This window comes from Coregonus clupeaformis, unplaced genomic scaffold (assembly GCF_020615455.1).
Source record: "Coregonus clupeaformis isolate EN_2021a unplaced genomic scaffold, ASM2061545v1 scaf0300, whole genome shotgun sequence".
Classification (NCBI taxonomy): Eukaryota; Metazoa; Chordata; class Actinopteri; order Salmoniformes; family Salmonidae; genus Coregonus; species Coregonus clupeaformis.
The window spans coordinates 1-17247 of record NW_025533755.1 but is presented as its reverse complement, the minus strand read 5'-3'; positions in this window follow the sequence as shown (position 1 = coordinate 17247).

Genomic DNA, 17247 nt, shown 5'->3' with positions numbered 1-17247 from the left:
GGATAAAAAGAAACAAAATACAGCTATACAGGCAAAATCTTAGAGGAAAACCTGGTTCAGTCTGCTTCCCAACAGACACTGGGAGATGAATTAAACTTTCAGAAGGACAATAACCTAAAACACAAGGCCAAATCTACACTGGAGTTGCTTACCAAGATGACATAGAATGTTCCTGAGTGGCTTAGTTACAGTTTTGGCTTGAAAATGGCTGTCTAGCAATGATCAACTTGACAGAACTTGAATAATTTTTTTAAGAATAATGTGCAAATATTGTACAATCCAAAGCTTAGAGACTTACCCAGGAAAGACTCACAGCTGTAATCGCTGCCAAAGGTGATTCTAACATGTATTGACTCAGGGGGTTGAATACTTATCTAATCAATATACACTGAACACAAATATAAACACAACATGCAACAATTTCAAAGACTGTTCATATAAGGAAATCAGTCAATTCAAATAAATAAATTAGGCCCTAATCTATGGATTTCACATGACTGGGAATACAGATATGCATCTGTTGGTCACAGATACCTCACAACAAAAAAAGCAGGGGCGTGGATCAGAAAACCAGTCAGTACCTAGTGTGACCACCATTTGCCTTATGCAGCTCCATTGCATAGAGTTTGATCAGGCTGTTGATTGTGGCCTGTGGAATGTTGTTCCACTCCTCTTCAATGGCTGTGTGAAGTTTCTGGATATTGGCGGGAACTGGAACACGCTGTCGTACACGTCGATCTAGAGTATTCCAAAAATGCTCAATGGGTGACATGTCTGGTCAGTATGCAGGCCATGGAAGAACTGGGACATTTTCAGCTTCCAGGACTTTGTGGTCTGCCATCTGCCCGGTACAGTTGAAACCGGGATTAATCCGTGAAGAGCACACATCTCCAGCGTGCCAGTGGCCATCGAAGGTGAGCATTTGCCCACTGAAGTCTGTTACGACGCCACACTGGTAGTCAGGTCAAGACTCTGGTGAGGATGACGAGCACCCAGATGAGCTTCCCTGAGACGGTTTCTGACTGTTTGTGCAGGAATCCTTCGGTTGTGCAAACCCACAGTTTCATCAGCTGTCCGGGTGGCTGGTCTCAGACGATCCCGCAGGTGAAGAAGCCGGATGTGGAGGTCCTGGGCTGGCGTGGTTACACATGATCTGCGGTTGTGAGGCCGGTTGGACGTACTGCCAAATTTTCTAAAACGACGTTGGAGGCTGCTTATGGTAGATAAATGAACATTAATTTCTCTAGCAACAGGTCTGGTGGACATTCCTGCAGTCAGCATGCCAATTGCACGCTCCCTCAAAACTTGAGATATCTGTGGCATTGTGTTGTGTGACAAAACTGCACATTTTATAATGGCCTTTTATTGTCTCCAGCACAAGTTGCACCTGTGTAATGATCGTGCTGTTTAATCAGCTTCTTGATATGTCACACCTGTCAGGTGGATGGATTATCTTGGCAAAGGAGAAATGTTCACTAACAGGGATGTAAACAAATTTGTGCTCAAAATTTGAGAGAAATAAGCTGTTTGTGCTTATGGAAAATGTCTGGGATCTTTTATTTCAGCTCATGAAACATGCGACCAACACTTTACATGTTGCGTTCATTATGGAGACACCCTTTTTCCATTAAAACATATTAAAACGGGCGAGAACTGTAGAGCTCTTTTAGATAAATTCACCCAGAGGTGGTTTAAAGTAAACTGCATTCTAATGTCGACTTTTCTTATGGATAACCGTATCACGCGAAGGGTTTTACTCATGCTCAGTTTTAGGGTGTGGAGCGCTGCGCGATTGGACATTTGAAATGGAAGTTATGGAACTCCTCGCCCGCTTCTGTTAGGCCATTTTATAACGGTTTGTCAGCTTAATGTCAGTTTCATTGTGGACTTTTTTCCCTGAAATTCAGTGGCGGCTGGTGAAAAATATTCTCGGTGGGGCTGTGCCATACTTTTTTTTTCCTGTAACCATCGCGATATATTTTAACACAAACTGCAGGACAGCAGTGCTCAGTGAAACATTCAGTAATTATTTAATGCCAATATTAAAAAGTTGAGGCATTCTTACACAAAAACATATTACACAAACCCAAGCCTTTCATTTGCATTTAAAGTGAACTTTTTACCATTGGTAGTAAACAGGCAACGCAACAGGCATGCTGTCAGAACAGAGTGGAAAGTGGACAATAACATGAAATTATTATAAAGTTTATAGGAAATCTTACACTGTATAAAAGGATGTATAATATAGAAATGGATATCAAGTGGATGAACTCAAACCTTTGACTGGAAGAATAGCATACAGTATTTTATGATCATACTAAATGTGACTAATTGTTAATGTGCTCCAGAACTGCAACAATTAATTGATACAAAACAACATATATACAGTAATATTAGCAAAGACACTATTAAGACTTTCTAGAGTACCATATATAACTGGATTTTTTATGCTAAGGTCAACTATATACAAAGAAACATGCGGCCAGAGCTGCTCTGTGTGTGTGTGTCTGTCATCTTATTTGTACAGGAATTTTGCCCGTCTGTCCTTCTGAGTGGCAAACCTCTCAATGACCCTTTGATTAAAGTCAGGAATGTCCCTGACAAGTTTCTTCTCCATGGAGAGCATGGCCAGAGCGTTCAGGCGATCCTGTGTCATGCTGTTTCTCAGGAAGGTCTTGATCCTTTTCAGTGTAGAGAAGCACCTTTCTGACTCAGCAGTTGTCATGGGTGTGGTGATGAGGATCTTGAGGAGGCTGGCAGTCTCTGTGAAAGTGCTCTGAAGGTTGTTCTCCATGAAGAACTGGTACAGGGGCACTGCACCACTACAAAGCCTTGAACTCACTGTTCTCATAGATGAGGGACAGTTCGGTTTTGAGCTTGGCCTTGTTCAACATGGGGTACGCCTCCACGGTTGTTTCCAAGCGCTGTATCGGGGAACTTCACACTGTGTTGTGGGAACAACTCTCCGTGCAATAGTGTTGCGCTGATGAGGTGCTGGGTGAAGGAGAACCTCTCTTTGGCATGACTCAGGATGGTATCACATACCTGTAAAAGATACATCATCAGCTTTAATTTGCAATTAAGCTATTTTGATGCAAGTGATCCTGACTGACACATGCCTATGTCCAACTCAAGTATATGATTACCAAGGTGCTGATTGTTCAGGGTTTTGGCTACATACTACCAGGCCTGAAAAAAAGTTATATGGGGAAACACTGACAATTACATCACAACTTACCTCTATAGCCAACCTCTGTTGTTCTCCTGGTCCCAGCATCCTCCGTCGCTTGATGGGCTGTTGCTGCTCGTCAGATGCGCTGTCCCCACACAAAGAGGGAATTGAGGCCCTGGGTCCAAAAAATAAAGTTTAATTTGATAACTTGCAATCAGACTTCTTAGCTCACTGTAATTCCCCCTCAACACACAACCAGTGACTTATATATATATATATATATATATATATATATAGACAGACAGACAGACAGACAGATAGTGTGTATATACACACAAACTATGTCTAGTAACTGCTTTTAACCTGTGATGTACATAATTAACTGATGTTATTACGTTTTAAAGCCTTTTTCTATTACATTTGTGAGAGGGATGCAACATAATTTTGTTATGCTGTGCACTTAGCAATAAAGTTAATCTTCAATAACAACTAGGCCTCTTCTAGAAATTGACCTGGTGGACACCTGAATAATTATTACAAACTGTGTAGTACTTTCCTGCATTATTATCAACGTCTGATTGTGTCTTTTTGGACAAACACTTGTTCTCGTGGTCGAGTAACAACAACTGCGCTCCTTGAGTGACGGGGTGGTACTTGGTGAGAGAGGGAGAGAGACTGACCCAAATTGCGGAGTAAACTAGAAAAACGGACGTTACACATGGCGGAGTGGCATTACCACATTTAACAAACCAAACATTGAAATACCGTTATAGAAGGTAAAGTAAAAACCCAAACTGGTCTGTGCATCAATACCGGTATATAGTAATATATAGGCAACATACCGTAAATCTGTATCAATTATGTATCAGTTTTACATGTGACCCATATCAAATTTGCGCATTCACACTGAAGGAGCACACAAATGCAATGCTCATTTGGCGTGATTGTCGTGGTAACACAGGTGAAAAAAAATCCTGAATGGTATCCTAATGGCAGCCATTTTGGTTAGGGGAGAAATACAAACAACTCTACTGCCATACATTCCAATTAGACTGAAGGCATACAGTTGTGTCCAAATATATTGGCACCCTTGGGCTTTTCTTAAATAATTCCCTATTTCTTCTAAAATCAGTTGAAATTTGAGAGGAAAAAATGGGTCTCCACACCTTTAATTATATTTCTGTAAACTTAAGTTTACAATTGTAATTTAGAAAATATAGACAAATGTCATGGACTAAATTATTGGCACCCTGGAGCTAGTACTTGGTTGCACAGCTTTTGGCCAAGATAGCTGCCAACATATGCTTATTGTAGACATCAATGAGCTTGCTGCACCTTTTCTGCTGGCAATTTGGCCCATTCTTCAGCAGCAAACTGCTGTAATTCTTCAATGTTTGAGGGTTGCACTCCACCAACTTATTTTTTCAGATCTTGCCAAAACTAATGTGGTCCCGTGTAGCTCAGTTGGTAGAGCATGGCGCTTGCAACGCCAGGGTTGTGGGTTCGTTTCCCACGGGGGCCAGTATGAAAAAATGTATGCACTCTTAACTGTAAGTCGCTCTGGATAAGAGCGTCTGCTAAATGACTAAAATGTAATGTAAATGTCTTCTCTTTCCTTTTAAAATACTAAAACAAATATAATTGTGACGGCTCTATGATAATCACTCACTTTGATGACCAGACACATTTAGGCTTTTAAACTGTTGTAAGTGAACTATTCATCTTTCTAACAGCATCTTTATCAGCCAATAGTAAATATAGTTATTTACCCGATTGTTAGCATGCTTTCTGTGAACCTCTGGACAAGTGCTTTAATGAAGACAGGGTCGATGTTCCTCTTCTGCAGCTGGCTGGAAAAGCATGTCCACATTTGGCATGATCTTGTGGAACAGTGCCAGGAAAAAACAGAAAGCCTCGTCTTCGAGCATCCTCACAAAGCCCCCCGCCTCTCTGACAGTCGGGGCATCAAAGTTCCCAGAGTCTCTGATGGTCTGGAAACACGTTAGGAGGTCATCCCTGTACTCGTACACAGTGTTTACAGCGCGACTGTGGAAGTTCCACCGTGTTGTAGAGGCTCTGGGGAGTCTATGCGCAACCACTTCGTCAAGCACGGTGGTTCGCTTGGGAGACCTGGAGAAGAAAGCAGAAAATCCTGCAAGGTCGGAAAAGAAAGTGCCGATCCTGGGGATGCGTGAAGTAGCCTGCTGCATGATGAGGTTCAGCTGATGTGCATAGCAGTGGACGTAGTGCGCATTTTCGTACACATCCACTATTTTACGCTGCACTCCGCCGGTGGCTCCCCTCATCACACTTGCTCCGTCGTAAGCCTGGGCAATAAGTTTGGCCTTTTGTCCATGTGAGAGTATGGTGCTGAGCCTCTCCAGCAGCGCTGTAGCGATGGTGTCGTCGGTTGCGTCTCGATCAAAATGAACTCGAAAAAACGCTCTTGGACGTTACTTTTAGCATCGATGTAGCGTATCACAAGCACCAACTGGCAGTGGTGGAAACGTCAGTCGTCTCGTCAGCTTGAATGGCGATAAAATCAGCACTCTTTACTTCCTCCAGGATGTAATCCTTAAGCACTGACAACATACAGTCCAACAGCTCGTTCTGTATCGTCTTTGACGTGCCCTTAAAAACGGTAGCTGTCTTCAGGTGCTCCTCCAGCACACTGTCGAGGGAGGCAACAAAATCCACTAAGCCCCGGAAAATGCCGGGGTTGTCCGAGGAGTCAGTCTCCTCGTGCCCACGCAAGGCCAACTCAAAAGCCCCACAGAACTTCACACAATCGATAATTTTGGATAGAATGTGCCTGTTTTTATCCACCTCCTCATTGTGTTTCCTCACCGCAATCCTGTGGCCGTCATCCAGCTGCGTAGCAATGTTCACCCCTTCCTAATACAGCTAGCTTTACAGAGTTGTCCATGTGTGCCCTGGTGTTCTCATGTTTCTTTACCTTCTCTGACAGGTGCTTCATATCCCTCACTCCGGTACCTGTCCATGCTGAATCTGACCCCCGTCGTTTTAAAAAGCAAGCACGGAAAGCAAAATAAAGCATTAGCATCAGTGCACCCAGCTAGCCAAGCCTTCCTGGTGTACCAGCTACGGGAGAAGCCGTGCATATACTGCTTCCCTTTCTCGCTAGCCTGCTGTCTGATTGAGAGGTCAGGTTGATCTGGGCCCAGCTCTTTCACCCGAACTTTCTCTGACAAAGTTCTCCTCTCAAACGGATCTTGGAGGAGAGATTTCACCGAAGTTAGGGTTGGGTCTTGGAGGAGTAACGTTATGCGTTCGCCATTGTCGTCTAGTAAAAATGGCGCCACTGGAGCCCGGTCCTTATTTTATCAGGGGCGAGCTTGGGCGATAAAATAATCGCCCTCCTTGGATTCGAATTAAAATCGCTGATTAGCTACATTTTATGTCATACATTCATATCTTAAATTAGCAATTGGCTTAACTGCTACGTAGACCCGCCTCCTCGGGGCACTTTCTGTATCGCCCAGAGCTGACGAGGCGTTTGACAGGCAGAGGAAAGGTTGCGAATATGATTTTCTATCATATCTTACACATATTACTGTGTGCATTCCATATTTCAAACACACAAATATTGACATACTGATGTTTTTATTATTATTATTTTTATTTTATTTTTTTTATTTAAAAAAAAAAAAAAAATTATTTAAGGGGGCGGCGCCCTAGCGCCCTCTATCGGCCAGCCGCCACTGCTGAAATTAGATGATGGCCTATCAGAGGCTATAGGATACCTGCATCTAGCTCAGCAAACTATGGCAAAATTGAATTGCAATTATAAACCCAGATTTTAGTCACTAGCCTATGCCTATTTTAAATAATAAGTAAATCTCGCAAATGGGCCATTTATAACGGTTTGTAGTCTTAACATCTGGAACATAATAACGGCACAATTACCAGGAAATAGCCTAACATTTTTTTTTTTTTTTTTTTTTAAAGTTCGTCAAAGTGTTTCTTGCACAGAGATTTCGAGATCCTCTGTCCATCTTTCATCACTCAAACTCTCCTGTTGGATTTATCTATAGCTATGCACAAACATGATTTATTTAGAGTTATAAACTGGGTGGTTTGAGCCCCTGAATGCTGATTGGTTGAAAGCCATGGTATATCAGACCGTGTACCACAGGAATAACAAAAAATACCTTTTACTGTTTTAATTACATTGGTAACCAGTTTATAATAGCAAAAAGGCACCTCAGGGGTTTGTGGTATATGGCCAATATACCACGGCTAAGGGCTATGTCATAAGAACAGCAACTTAGCCGTGGTATATTGGCCATATACCACACCACCTCTGGCCTTATTGCTTAATCATAGCGGTCAAAACCGGTTAAATTGACATCCATTGATAAAAAATGATCTGGAGAGTTTAATAAGGGCGATTTATCTTTTCTCTTGCGACATATTCTTAAACTCACAATAATTATAATTTAGATGGAAAAACGAATTTTGCTTCTTAGCCTACTTTTGTTAAAAATGACGATATTCTTTCTTAATTTGCTCGATAACGTTATGGATAAAGGATTTATTGGATAAATGTGGCAACTCCCCTTTTGCTGCGAAAAAACATTTTTTGGCTAGTTGTCAGGTCTTGTGGGCGGGTTTTCAGAGGACATTGGGCTAGACATTTTAGCTAGACCTGGCAACCCAGGTTAAACCCCACATAACTTCAAATCAAATCAAATCAAATTGTATTGGTCACATGCGCCGAATACAACAGGTGCAGACATTACAGTGAAATGCTTACTTACAGCCCTTAACCACCAGTGCATTTATTTTTAACAAAAAAAGTAAAAATAAAACAACAACAAAAAAAAGTGTTGAGAAAAAAAGAGCAGAAGTAAAATAAAATAACAGTAGGGAGGCTATGTGCAGAGTCAGGGGGGGTACCGGTGCAGAGTCAATGTGCGGGGGCACCGGCTAGTTGAGGTAGTTGAAGTAATATGTACATGTGGGTAGAGTTAAAGTGACTATGCATAAATAATTAACAGAGTAGCATCAGCGTAAAAAGAATGGGGTGGGGGGGCAGTGCAAATAGTCCGGGCAGCCATGATTAGCTGTTCAGGAGTCTTATGGCTTGGGGGTAGAAGCTGTTGAGAAGTCTTTTGGACCTAGACTTGGCACTCCGGTACCGCTTGCCGTGCGGTAGCAGAGAGAACAGTCTATGAATAGGGTGGCTGGAGTCTTTGACAATTTTGAGGGCCTTCCTCTGACACTTAGAAGCAGTGGTGTGTATTCATGGATGCCAAGGGGAGCTAGGCTTCCCCAAGAAAATTGACAATAAAAAAATAACAACATTAAATCATGTATCATTAATCTCTTTGTGTTTCATAATTGTCCTTCAATTCGCAAGAGGCTGAATGTATCTCACAGGAGAAAACATCAGAGCGTGTGAAACAGCGCCCCTCTGTCTCTCTACCTGTAGGCCATCTATCTGATGCTGTCTGGTCAAAAGGAGTATCACACTGTAGCCGCCCATAGCATTATTTAATTGTTATTTTATTTCACCTTTATTTAACCAGGTAAGCCAGTTGAGAACAAGTTCTCATTTACAACTGCGACCTGGCCAAGATAAAGCAAAGCAGTGCGATTAAAAACAACAACATTAAAGGGAAGCCAGCAAGCATCTGTCCTCCCTTGACTGAGAGAGCTCCACTGTGAATGGTGGCACACCAAAAAAAAAGTGTCAGGTGAAGCCAGCTTGTATTTGGCTTCACTCCTATCAAATCCCATTGAGAGCATACGTCATTGACAGAAAAACTTGAATTGTTGCAGCTCGTTGTGTTGTTGTCCTCTGGTGGCTTATAGCTTGCCAGCTAGCTAAAATTGTCCCTTTCCTAAATTAGCCATGGATGGAGATAGGGATTTGGACTTGTGGTTTTACTTAATTCTATGTACTGGCCAATGATTATAACAGTGATTCTGATCCAACCATTAATTCATACATTGTTGTGCCCCTGGCCTGAGAGGATGGACGTTCAATATGTAGCTAGATGTAGAAGGCTAATGTTAACTAGCTAACGTTGCCCATGAATGGAAGTTAGGGTAGTGATCAAGCATTTTATCCAGGTAGCCTTGGACAACAACAAATAAACGCCATGTACTGTATGAGAGTCATAGACCATTTCATCAACATGAAAGAGAGGAGGATGGCATTGGTGTTTCTCTACAAGTAGGGTGAGTCAACATATTTTCCACTTGCACGAACGCGCCCACACACACACACACACACACACACACACAGAAATCAGTACCATGGACAGCCACATCATATTTAGCTTACGTTGATTGGACTAAATTGTTTTTGGTATCATTTAGTTGTCACTGTATTAGACTAAGCATATGTGATTTGATGATGTTGAAATGTTAAAGTTGAAATGGTGCTGGAATAGTGGAGGCAGCTCCTGTTTTTCTTTGCGACTTGCGGTAACTCTCCGTGGTTCTAAATCAATAGTTGTTTAATGGTCCAAAAAAGTCGGAAACATTAACTTGCTTGTCCATGCTGTAGGTCATGTAACTGTCTGTTACTGCTGTACATGCAATATGATTTGTGGACTTCACTGGACAGAGGTTACTCTCCGTTTTTTTTTGTGATAAAACAAAGTTGTAGTTTAATTTATTCTGTCACTGTGTGGGGGTGTTTACCAGGTGTTAGCTAGATAGCTTTTAGTCTAGCATGTGTCGTGTGAGTTTAACGTTTTTGGGAAGCTATGTTTCACCATAAAAATGCACCTTTATAACAAAGGATTGCCTGCCTCTATCATCTCATTGCAGACTAACGTAAGCCTACTATTCCTAATGTTATGAGAAGTGGATAGTGATAATTTAGGTTATTAGTAAGCGCATAGTGGCATAGGTTTATAGGCAATATCAGAGACGTTTCCTTTGCACGGAAAAATGTGGCCTTTTGATAAACATTTCATGCGATTCTACTACACTTTTATATGACTGGAGACGTTAGCAGAATATTTTTTAATACGCGGGTAGCCTAGTCCTACCCGGTTCAATAGAAATGACCTCGTCTTGAATGCAACCATGTAATCTAGGCCTACCTATAGGGTCCTGGCTAAAAGGGATCGTGCTTTTTTTTTTTTTGCGTTTCTAGCTAACCCATACCCTTTTCATAACCTTAACCTAATTCTCGTAAACCTGCTGCCTAAATTCTGCTAATCTCCTACGAAATGTCAAATAGGACGTTAATTTGACAAAAGCTGTATCCCTTCTAGCCGTGACCATGAAAAGGGGAGACGCATATTGTACAATACGACTTCCATATAGACTGGTGGACATTATTGTCCCAAAACAACTCCAGTGGTTATCACATATTTATATAACCCAATGATAAATTTGTTGAGAACATTATCATAAGATGAGGGGAAAATGTATGGACATTACCTCATAGGACAAAGGCCTCAATGGGATATGACAACCTGCTGTGTTGACTGTTGGTTGTTCAAGCCCAACAATAGATTTAATTTCATCACATTCCCAGTGGGTCAGAAGTTCACACACACTCAATTAGTATTTGGTAGTGTGGGAAATTATTCTCTTATATTTTAGATGTGCCGTTAGCTTAATAAGAAAGCATTAATGATTAAACATAATAGGTTTGTGCTGTACTGATATAAATTGTTTAACATAACAAGCTGTGATTCATGTGAGAAGCTGTTAGGGGAGTAGGGGGAGATAAGACTTGTGTCTCACACAGACACAAACACTGCCTCTTTGTTAGAACGCTCAAGGGCATGTGTACTGCAAAAGTGTTGACTCTCTGGACAAGTTGCAAAACAACTAATGCCTGGCAACAGTGAAGCGCCAAGGGGCTGGGACCAGCCTGTGCGCCAACGATAGGCTGAGTAAGTCTAAACCACGCTCAGTCTCTACTCTGATAGGCCAGCAGGGAGCAGGAACTATCTCTGTCAGAGTATTTAAAGAAGAACTCATAACAATGGACCAGTTCTCGGTCTGCCTCGTGGTATTTCAGTGGACCCGAATATACGAACATCATATTTACCATTGAAGTGTTTTGCATTAATTAAAATAATAGTCTATTATAGAAGACGTGTATTGACCTCTTTTTGTTCCAATACCAGATTTGAATTGGCGCTAACTTATCAATTGGTACCCGGCGTGATCTGGTAAAGGGACTTCGCTGGGTATTGTCCGCCCATTGGACATCTCTGTCATTGGACGGTGTGTTTCACAAAGAGTCCAGACTACTAAAAACAGGTAAGCAGACACCTATTGTTATATAACTAAAGTTCTGCACATTGGCTTTATCCAAATTAATTTTGTGAAACACCTGTCTGATGTAAGTGAACTAAATTATGAAACTATTATGAGTAGATAAGCACCATATTGTGACATGCAAACCTTTGGTGAATGTGATGTTAAACCATGGTACCATAGAGTATTTTTCTACCAGCAAGTTCCGTAACTGCGGGGGTACGGCTAGGTTCGGAGAAAATACTGAAATCTATCGGCAAGGTCTGTAACTGCAAGGGTATGGCTAGGTTCGAAGATACAGGGAATAATTGACTTAAGTAATTGCTATCGGCAAGGTTCGTAACTACGTGGGTACGGCTAGGTTCGAAGAATTACACCGGCAAGGTCCGTAACTTCGAGGGTACGGCTAGGTTCGGGAAATTTTAGATAGTGTTGCGCTATCGGCAAGGTCCGTAACTAGTACGGCTAGGATCGTAGGAGCACTTTAAAGTACACTATCGTGTTGCGCTTCGGCAGGGAGCTGTACTCGGGGGTACCGCCCAGATCGGAGGAGCACTTTAAAGTATAGGGTGTCGTATGCACGAGAGTGCGAATGATCCCAGTGTAATAAAATAGTGTTTGCAGACGAAATAAAAGAGTGAATGCGGAATTAAAAAATTAATTATTAACTAAAATTAATAAACCTGTATACCTTGATAGAAAACTAATTAGGAATTAAAGACGGCTGTGGCTGTCCAAACTGTATAATTTGTGAATAACTATTGGGTTTGTGGTTGTTTAAACCGTATAATTTGTGAATGATAATTGGGAATAGATATACTAAGGTAGAGAAATTAAAATAAAACGTATTAAAAGTGAGAAATAGAAACTTGAACCTAAAATTTTAAAACTTTTAGAATAGAAATAAAAAGAAGGAAGCGTCGTGTACATTAATATGGCAGGACACACAGAGGCGGAACGAGTGCTGAAAGTACTGAAGTCCACCCTTGAAACAAAAGGAGGGAGGGGCTGGAGACAGCGAGAGTGTGGCTTTTGGAGAGTCAGGAAAGACTAGAGAATTTTGCTAGAGAGTGTAAGGACCCGTGTAAATACTGTAACAAAACAGGTCATAACCATCGCGACTGCAGAGCTAAGGGAAAGGGCAATGTCCGGGAAATGACAGTCTATTTTTGTTTCCACGGTATAATGTTTGAAGAAGTAATTTGTGTCGATTAAGAATTGGCTAAAAACACCACGGGCGATTATTTGAGAGGTACCTATAAATTTCTAACGATATATATGTATGAACTTGCACACCCGAACGTAGACGTACGTAATGGGTGAGAAAGTAGAGAATATGAGTTTAAGGTTGTACTGTTGTTTGATCATGTGATAGGGTTTGATGGGTAATCGGACCATGACTGGTGTGGTTATGGAAGTAATGTATAAACAGTGGAGAGCCAATAGGGGGCACCATTGAACTATTATGTTTTGTTGGGCATTTCAATGGCATAAGGTGAAATCTGTGTGTATGAGTGAATTCAACGGCTGGTATGGGTAGTGACCGGATACTACTGAGTATTTGGTTTGTTGATGTTGAATGGACGATTTGTAGCGTGTTTTGGGTTAAATAGAAAGGCTCACTTATTCAACCGAAATAGGTGCGGGGAGAGAGTTTTTGTGTTACTGAATGAGGTGAGAGTTAAACTACTGAGAATAGAGAAGTATTATGGACACTCCGTAATAAATAAACTGAACCAAACAAGGCGTTACTACAGCAATAGAGGATGGTTAATGTTGTTACGTTAGTTTTTAAACCCGATGATAGAGGTAAATGCAAAACGCTGTTTGAGAGTGTGTTTATTTTTGCTACTAGGGGATTTAGTGTTTGAGATGAAAGGGCTGGCTAGTGGGGGAGTGATGACGTGGCTGGTTGTGCGACATGGAAGTGGTTGTTTGGCGACTTTGAAAGCATCGCGGAATGTGTGGGGTGACTGGCAATGTATGTAGAGGGTCCCTGGTTCGAACACAGGTAGGGACAGTGGGTAAAGCTTTCGCATTGGGGCTATAGACCTAGATTACTACGTGGATTGAGAAATGTGAAAGGTTGAATTAGATAGCTTAAGTAGAAGTATTCTAGAAAGGTCTATGAAAATATGTTACAAGGTCCCCGTGCCTTCCCCGTTGTGTAGGAAGGAGCAAGGGGAGGGGTGAGAGATGGTTCAAATGATAGGAATATCATTAAATGTATGCTTATCAACGATAGCAAGTATTTGTTTTATTAATTAGGGCCTAATCAGAGAGAACAGTTAAAGAAATTGAATAGCGAACTGAAATGGCGATAGAGCTGTGAAAATTGAGTTGAGGACAAAGGAGAATAATTTATGGCTCTGGTTAGCGAAAAATAAATAAAAAATAGAGACAGTCAAGCGAGTTGGGTTGAGCTGTGGGATTTCAAGTGGAGGTCTGAATGCTTGACTGGAAGGCAGTGCTTTGATAAATTCTAATTGTTATTACTTTATTCGATGGGTTGCTTGACGCCAGTGGTGTATGCAAATAGTTGGTGAATTCTACAACGATAATGTATTTTCGTTACGGGGACCAGGGGATGCAAGGAGCTTTAGCTATTATGCTGAGGGAATAGCACCAACCTATAGTGGGTTCTAGATTTGTTAAATAAACAAACTTATATTTTAAACTAAAGTAATGCAATAGGCTACAATTATAACATTATCAGAAAAAGGCACAATTTAATGTGAAATAGTTATTACAATTATTATTAATAGTTATTACAGTTATTATCATTGATCCAGTAATGATAGAAGGATAGTAGAGGAAAGGCAAGGGATTAAATCTCATTTAGGGAAAGAAGCAGAGTGTGAAGATATATTAGGGAGAAAATACCATTAACTGAGGGATATAAAACGTTTAGCTGAAAAAGAAAACAGGAATAATTTACCTTCCACCCTAATATAGACATTGCATTACTTTTGATGTAACCGTGATTGTATTGGCTAAAAAATGAAATATGACATTTACAGGGGGGACAGGAACAATGGAAGGGGAGACAGATTTTCCTAGGGGGTTGATCAAATAATTGATAATGGATCATTTGAGATGAGATCACATGTAGCAGATTTAGGGTAATCAATTAAATAATCATTGTATACTCGAGGAATTTTTAGTGGTTTTATGGATTAGTTATGAGAAATTAGATTGATACAAACAATTATTGATGGGTTAGGACTGGGGATATCTGTATCATGTTTTGTGTGTACTACCATCTTTAGATCATAATCAGGAGAAAAAGATTAGCTTATCTCATTGGAATGTGCTGTACTGATATCGACTGTTTAACATAACAAGCTGTGATTCATGTGAGGAGCTGTTAGGGGAGTAGGGGGAGATAAGGCTTGTGTCACACACAGACACAAACACTGCCTCTTTGTTAGAACGCTCAAGGGCATGTGTACTGCAAAAGTGCTGACTCTCTGGACAAGTTGCAAAACAACTAACACCTGGCAACAGGGAAGCGCCAAGGGGCTGGGACCAGCCTGTGCGCCAACGATAGGCTGAGTAAGTCTAAACCACGCTCAGTCTCTACTCTGATAGGCCTGCTTGGAACAGGAACTATCTCTGTCAGAGTATTTAAAGAAGAACTCATAACAATGGACCAGTTCTCTGTCTGCCCTGCGTGGTATTTCAGTGGACCCGTATATACGAACATCATATTTACCATTGAAGTGTTTTGCATTAATTAAAATACTAGTCTATTATAGAAGACGTGTATTGACCTCTTTTTGTTCCAATACCAGATTTGAATTGACGCAACTTATCAGTAGCATTGCCTTTAAATTGTTTAACTTGGGTCAAACGTTTCGGGTAGCCTTCCACAAGCTTCCCACAATAAGTTGGGTGAATTTTGGCCCATTCCTCCTGACAGAGCTGGTGTAACTGAGTCAGGTTTGTAGGCCTCCTTGCTCGCACATGCTTTTTCAGTTCTGCCCACACATTTTCTATAGGATTGAGGTCAGGGCTTTGTGATGGCCACTCCAATACCTTGACTTTGTTGTCCTTAAGCCATTTTGCCACAACTTTGGAAGTATGCTTGGGGTCATTGTCCATTTGGAAGACCCATTTGCGACCAAGCTTTAACTTCCTCACTGATGTCTTGAGATATTGCTTCAATATATCCACATCATTTTCCTTCCTCATGATGCCATCTATTTTGTGAAGTGCACCAGTCCCTCCTGCAGCAAAGCACCCCCACAGCATGATGCTGCCACCCCCGTGCTTCACGGTTGGAGTGGTGTTCTTCGGCTTGCAAATACCCCCTTTTTCCTCCAAACATAACGATGGTCATTATGGGCAAACAGTTCTATTTTTGTTTCTTCAGACCAGAGGGCATTTCTCCAAGAAGTACGATCTATGTCCCCATGTGCAGTTGCAAACCGTAGTCTGGCTTTTTTATGGCGGTTTTGGAGCAGTTGAGCGACCTTTCGGGTTATGTCTCTGGATAAGAGCGTCTGCTAAATTACTAAAATGTAAATGTAATGTCGATATAGGACTCGTTTTACTGTGGATATAGATACTTTTGTACCGGTTTCGTCCAGCATCTTCACTGTTGTCTGGGATTGGTTTGCACTTTTCGCACCAAAGTACGTTCATATCTAGGAGACAGATAGGCGTCTCCTTCCTGAGCGGTATGACGGCTGCGTAGTCCCATGGTGTTTATACTTGCGTACTATTGTTTGTACAGATGAACGTGGCACCTTCAGGCGTTTGGAAATTGCTCCGAAGGATGAACCAGACTTGTGGAGGTCTACCATTTTTTTATGAGGTCTTGGCTGATTTCTTGTGATTTTCCCATGATGTCAAGCAAAGAGGCACTGAGTTTGAAGGTAGGCCTTGAAATACATCCACATGTACACCTCCAATTGACTCAAATTATGTCAATTAGCCTATCAGAAGCTTCTGAAGCCATGACATCATTTCTGGAATTTTCCAAGCTGTTTAAAGGCACAGTCAACTTAGTGTATGTAAACTTCTGACCCACTGGAATTGTGATACAGTGAATTATAGGTGAAATAATCTGTCTGTAAACAATTGTTGAAAAATTACTTGTGTCATGCACAAAGTAGTTGTCCTAACCGACTTGCCAAAACTATCGTTTGTTAACAAGAAATGTGTGGAGTGGTTAAAAAACAAGTTTTAATGACTCTAACCTAAGTGTATGTAGACTTCCGACTTCAACTGTATGTGGACGATTGGAGGACTTTCAACAGACGGAGTTTGGTCTTCCAACATAGCACTTGGTGCGGTTACTAGGTAACCTGCAAGGCCTCTTTTGGAAAAGCAGTTACTACCAATCTTCATACTGTACTGTCTTTGGTAAGAGTTAAGGCAGTGGTTTTTATATCTAACCCAAGATAGACCAGAGCCTGCCATTTCCAATGGCCGCAAATGATTCAGTGGGCAGAATGAGCAAGGAGGTGGGCAGAGCCAAGCACGAGCTAGTGTATTTTTATTAGCATATTTCCGTTAGGGACCGCCTACTCTGTGAAGTGCGCGTTTGCAGTCACTCAATTCGCCCTTGCACTCCTAAACAACGCATTTTTTTTTTTTTACGACTGGCAAAGGGTTAAGTCTACAAAACGCAGCCCACTCTGTTTGTTACAGATTTTAGTTTTGAAAACAGTCAACTGTATGGGGATCAAATGTTTAATCGATGAGAAAATGAGCATAATGTAGGCCAAAATCTATCTCCTCCCACTGCCGGTCACTTGGCTTCCTCTTATCATCATATTAGTAGTGAAGTGAAACGCCAACCGGATTCTTCA